At 33.3% G+C, this 6,044-nt stretch overlaps 1 long non-coding RNA gene across 7 annotated transcripts; it reads left to right on the top strand.

Annotated features, from left to right (window-relative positions):
* Positions 1-617: 617 nt before the first annotated feature.
* LOC104097718 (uncharacterized) lies at positions 618-4,001 on the top strand. Of its 7 annotated transcripts, XR_011408694.1 has the most exons (4): positions 618-879; positions 1,851-1,960; positions 3,045-3,217; positions 3,324-4,001. It is a non-coding gene; the product is annotated as an uncharacterized lncRNA (long non-coding RNA). The 7 variants fall into 7 exon arrangements; XR_011408699.1 differs by having other exon boundaries at positions 3,063-4,001; XR_011408697.1 differs by having other exon boundaries at positions 3,052-4,001.
* The last annotated feature ends 2,043 nt before the right edge of the window (positions 4,002-6,044 follow it).

Genomic DNA, 6,044 nt, shown 5'->3' with positions numbered 1-6,044 from the left:
TAGTGTTAATTGACCTAGAAAACATATATGATAGAGTATCCTGAAAGGTCCTTTGGTGGATAATAGAGAAAAAAAGAAATTTATATTAAATAAATACATATCACAAAAGGCATGTATGGAGGAGATGTCACTAGCATGAGAATAATAGTAGGAGATAGAAAGAAATTTCCTGTAACAATGGATATAACATTAGGGTTATGTATTAAACTCCTACTTATTTATCTTAGTTATAGATGAGCTAACCAACAAAAAACAAGATGAGATCCCATGGTTTATGCTATTCGCTATAATAATATTGTGCTAATTGACGAAAATAGCGAGAGTGTCGACTGAAAGCTTGAGATATGGAGAAACATATTAGAGAGTAAGAGTTTTAAGATAGGCAAAAAATATTAGGGACCCCTTTGAATTTGACAGCTTTTATTTAGTTCCCCCTTTAACTGTACTGGCTCTTAAATGCCTGCCTAAACATGAATTATTTTCCTTTAATTAACCACTTTATTGAGTTAAGCCTACAATCATGTATGCACGTGCTACACACGGTGGAAAAATATATTGACCCCCCCCCCCCCCCCCCACAAAAATTAGCCGGTTAATATCAAAACCTAGACTGATATTTTCATTTCATCTTTCAGCTTTTTTCTCTTAAATGGTTCTTTTACTTCTCACTATCATGTAGAGGGAGTTTTGAGAGTACTCGCCAACTGGGTTCTTCGATAAATCTTCCCAGTGGGTTTGTTCATTTGTAAAGCATCCCTAATCAATCATTGCTTATTCACATTTTCATTCTGATCGGTGTCTATTGGGGTCTGTTTTCGCCATCAAACATCTAAAGCTTTCATATCACAAGGAACATTCTTCATTGAAATTCTAATTAGGGTAAGTAATTTCTTTACCGAAAAAGTAGTAACTCTTTGGTGTATTTTTACTGATTTTGATTTTATTTTACCGACTAATATTTTGATTAGAGTTTCGATTGTAGTAACAATGACTTAGGGATTTTAAAATTGAAAGTACTTAGAATAAAATTCATGACTACTATGGTATTTGCGTAACAACTTAAAAAAAATAGGGCTTGTCTGTTAAATACTTTATCTTTGTTTGAATTTGTCGGCTTGTAATCTATATATTGATATAAAGGAGGGACTAGAAAAAGTGAGGTGTCATATCTCTTTGACTAGAATCATCATTTATCTATTTCCTCATTTTTAGGCCTTTCAGAAAATTAAATTTATCTATTACTTAAAAAAAGGTCTCTTCAAAAGTCGCTTCCCCTCGCTGAAAAGTCACTCTCTACTACCTTGTCCGATAATTATATGTTCCACTGTATCTCTCCCTCTCATACCGGGCAATGTGATTCGTAAGTAATGTGATAAAGAAAAAGAAAAGGATGCAAAGCGGAGGAGATGAAGTTACCATTAAAGAATTGGTTTCAAATCTCTACTTACAGAAAATAACTTATGGTAAAACCCTAATTTATTTTCTCTGTGCTTTCTGAATTGTACATGGTACTTTTCTGAAGGATTTTCGTCATCAAGTTCATTTTAAATTTTCTCTCTTTTGTTCTTATTTTCGACTGGGGGGTCTCTTTTTCCTTCTTTGTATTTTCCTTCATTTTTTCTACTTACTTTTCACTTTGTCTTATTTAACAAAAAAAAAAATTAAAACTGTTTAATAACATTACTCAAATAAAGTCGAAAGACATTTATGAAAATGAAAGATGAAAAGACATCAATTTTCATGATATTTCGTTTTCCCAGAACTATTCATTTTCTTCAACTATACCTTTTTATAACCAACCATATGCCATAGTATATCTACTGGTTGAAGGCTTGTATTTGATTGATTAGATGTAAGGAAACTAAAGGCAGAAGTGAAGTTTCTATTATGCACTCTTCCTGAAACTCCGAGAACTACTGCTCACTGAGTTAAAGTTGCACATCTGATTAAATGGCATGAGGTATGTATTGAACTTCACACCCCTTGGTTGTCAAGCTATCTAAACCAATTGCTATGTTGTTCACTCCAAAAGTTTTATGCAGGCTCGTAGTGAAAAAATTTGACTTGGTACTTTTCGTAGCGTCTATTCTTAAGAAGATATCAGTCTTTTCTGTTATTTAATGACTGCCCCATAATTACTTTTCTTCTGCTTTGTACTTCCTAAAGTAGCAAAGTACTACATTCTTTTGCTTTTTCACTACTTTAAGTAGGATTTTAATTGTTGCATTGTAATTACTCTTTCGGTATTATTGATGGAACGAGATAATCTATATGCCTATTCTATTTATACTCCATCAAAAGCATCGGTTATCAATATAAGTTGAACTCTTATTCTAAGGGCAGCATGTTTATTGAAATAGAAAAAGAAGGAAAAACGAAGAGGAAAGAGATAGAGAATCAGAGAAAAAGAGTTGTACCAGGAAAGGTAAAATTAACACTTTTTTCACCTGCGGGAACTAATACGTGAACATCAGGTTAAATATTGCAGCATATTTACCCTGTAGCTAAGAAATGGATTTATGGGCAGTCACACATTTGGAGAAAATTATTGTGGACTAAGCATTACTGTGAAGTGTGAACCATTGATTCTGTGAAAACTAGAACAAGGTAATCTTGAATAATCTTTCCTTTTGTGGGACAAATGGTCTGGCCTTGGACCTATATCAAAGCTGGTTACCCAGGTCAACACTTCTAGAAGAAACACACATAAATAATCATAACGAACAATATAAGGGATGTTCAACTGTCATAATATAGATAAGTGCAAAAATATATCTGAAAATCAACATCAAAGTGCGAAAACACTACATCAACCCCAAGAACCGGTAGTATAAGTCTTGAGCTACTAAATGAAATACATTTAAAACATAAAACAATTTGGAACATATAAAAAATATAACCCTATTTGGATTGCTCGCCAAAACTGGTTATTTTTACATTTAAAACAACTTGGAACATTCTCATGCAAACTCGTAATTCTACTTCTTCTTGTGTTCACTAGACACACTTAAACAATAGTATGAGTGTTTGATAGGTCACAACAGTTTTTAGGTTTTGGACAGAGGACGATAGCTGCACCAAAGCGACGACGGGACTGAGACAAAGTCACAGATGCGGGATAAAGACTTAGACGAGAAATATGAGAGGATAATGACTTATTTAATGATTCCAGTGATGTTTCCCAATTTGGACTGCTCACCGAACTGCTTTTTTACATGTAAATCAGCTTGGAATATTCTCATGCAAACTCAGAATTCTGCACTCACTTGTGTTAAAATATGGCACAATAGAATTTCCTTTAAAGCATCTTTTTTCATGTACAGGGTTACTTGAGCACAAGCTTTCCATCGAAGATATTCACAGAAAAATTGATGTGCATGGTCCATCTAGATGCTTCTGTTGTAATGAATACTCTGAAGAGACCTTCAATCGTTTATTTTGCATTGGTGAACTTGCAACTAAAGTCTATACTTATTTTTGCAAAAGTGCAGGTTTCACTTTTAATGCCTCATACTACTACAAACATGTTCATGCATTTGTGGCAGTAACGCAAAAATTAAGCTGCAATCTTTCATTTTTCAATGCTTGCCTTCTGTCGTATGTTGGGAATTGGGAGATGCAATCATACAAATGCACCTAGAGATTTGATGCCATCAGAACATCTTTTTGAAGAGTCACTGAACAGTGCAATTATCTTATGAAGCTCATGATCAATGCTCAGTTTCCTATATTCTCTTCCTCTGCCACATGATTGGAGCTTTGTGATTTTGCTGACAGAGAGAAGCACCAGCTGAATACCACTGTTAAATGCGAAAATAGTATTGGGTCATCTTCCAATTCAACCTGTAACTCATATAAGATGTCTGCTTTCGGCTTTATTTTTAGTAAAAGTGCTGTTAAGCTCATGTCGCTCTTGCTCTGCTATGGATCCTCCGGATGCCAATCAATAAATTACTTCATTAAAAGAAAATAGTAGATAGATGTTGGTTAACTGGATTAAATGATCTTTACTCTACTTTGGTATGTGACTCCTTTTTTACTGTGATTCCAACCTGAACCCCAACCATTACTTGGTAGTTTATAAAAACAAATGCAACACTTTATGTTGCAGTTATAATAATCAACATCCGTGTATTGGTTCATGTAACTTTATTACCGCCTAAAAAAGGATGATTGGATTGGGAAGAGTAGAGTTTGTAGGATGTGTAACTCTATAAATAGGAAAGGAAAAAATAGTTGATTAGTTTAGGCATGTTATATTGGATTAGAACTCTATCATTTAAAATCTACTAAATATGTGATATCTTACATTATATATTTATTTTTATATTATAATTTTTTTTATTTCTTATCTATATCAATTAAATTTAAAAAAAGATCATGTTTGACCGCGCGAAGCGGGAACAAATTAACTAGTTTTAAATAATTAAGAGTTGGGACCTATCTGTTAAATACTTTATCTTTATTTTAAATTATTGACTTGTGTATTTTATTGTTACATGTAAAATTCTCTTATATTATTATTTGCGGCTTTAGGATAATCTATGGTCTCGAAATATTTTGACCTAAGGTAAAAAGTTTGAGAGATGATGGTGAATGAGGTGGGGTTGTCTATATTGGGGATAGAGCATAATATATGTTTAATGTAGAGGATCATTTGTCAATTTATGAACTAGCATATTATGCTAGGAGTTTTGGAATTACTAACTTAGGAAAACCCTTTTGATTTCATCTAAGAAGGGTAATTTGGTTGAATTTATAAAAGATAGGGACGTATATGACCTTTCAGTATACTTGTCCGATGGGAAGACAATAGATATTTATGTGGGCGAAGACTCAATTATGGAGGAGTAAGGCCCTACTGTTATTTCGGTAGTCAAATAACAAGCATATATGTTAATTTAAGTATAATGGGGGAGCCCTTTAATGCACATATCAACATTAGAAAAGGAAGCATCGAATTTGATTCCGTTCTTGCTTCCTCTAATGTTATTTTAAGTGTTGGGGTGGGTGAACGAGATCTAGAAAAATCTATTGATGTAAATAAAGATGGGTATCTTCAATAGACTTGATAGGTACTGATGAAAAAGAAGTTGCAGAAAATGTCCATGCTTCATCCATTGTAGAACAAACTACAATAACTGAAAAGACTTCAAACAAGATGTTGTAGGCCATAATGGTGCTGAATATGACCAGTCTATTGACAATGAAAGTGATGTGCATAAAGAGTTAAGGATTGTAAAGCATGTGAAAAAATTCAAGCAACAAAATAGGAGGGGCAGAAAAAGTAAGAAAGGAAATGATTATGGTTATCTAGGTGAAGCTGGGTTGGATGAAGGATATGAAGATATAGATAATGAAATGATAAGTCTGAATGGTAAATTATTAGGAGATTAGGCATACTATAATAGTTCTTATTATGGTTCTTTTAATTTTGATGATGAGCTTGAACCTGGATGAAGAATGTGAAGGAGTACAGTTGAGGTAGAAGAAAGAGTAATAGGGTGATTTATGATCCATCATGCAAGCTTGTGATATGTTAGTTCGATTTGGTATTTGAAAGTGTGACTGAATTTAGGATTGTATTAACAAAGTATGCTTTGAAGAATGGGGTTGAATTAGACAAATATGTCAATAAGCGTATAGTAAGGGTTAAATGTAAAGTTGGTTGTCCATGGATGATATTTGCTCGCAAAAAAGGAAAGAGTGAAAGCTTCACGGTGAACACCTACAATCCAAGAAGAAAAATGTTACAGGACCAAAATCGACTTCCTTTGTAACTTAAACTTTTAGTAAGCGTATCTTAAAGATAGGATCATCCTACAACCTACAATCAAAGGGTAGGAAATTTAGGATTGGGTAAGGAAAGAACTTGGTATTTATGTGGATAAGGTTGTGTGTTTAAAGACAAGGAAGGTATTATTATAGGAAGCTATGGGAGATTATATTGTAGAGTTTAATAGGATTCTTGACTACAAATATATACTATTCCAAACTAATCCTGGTAGCATATGTATTGTTAAGTTGATAGATTTAGAAGATGG

This window comes from Nicotiana tomentosiformis, chromosome 6 (genome assembly GCF_000390325.3).
Source record: "Nicotiana tomentosiformis chromosome 6, ASM39032v3, whole genome shotgun sequence".
NCBI classification, from domain to species: Eukaryota; Viridiplantae; Streptophyta; class Magnoliopsida; order Solanales; family Solanaceae; genus Nicotiana; species Nicotiana tomentosiformis.
This window is presented reverse-complemented; position numbering and strand designations above follow the sequence as displayed.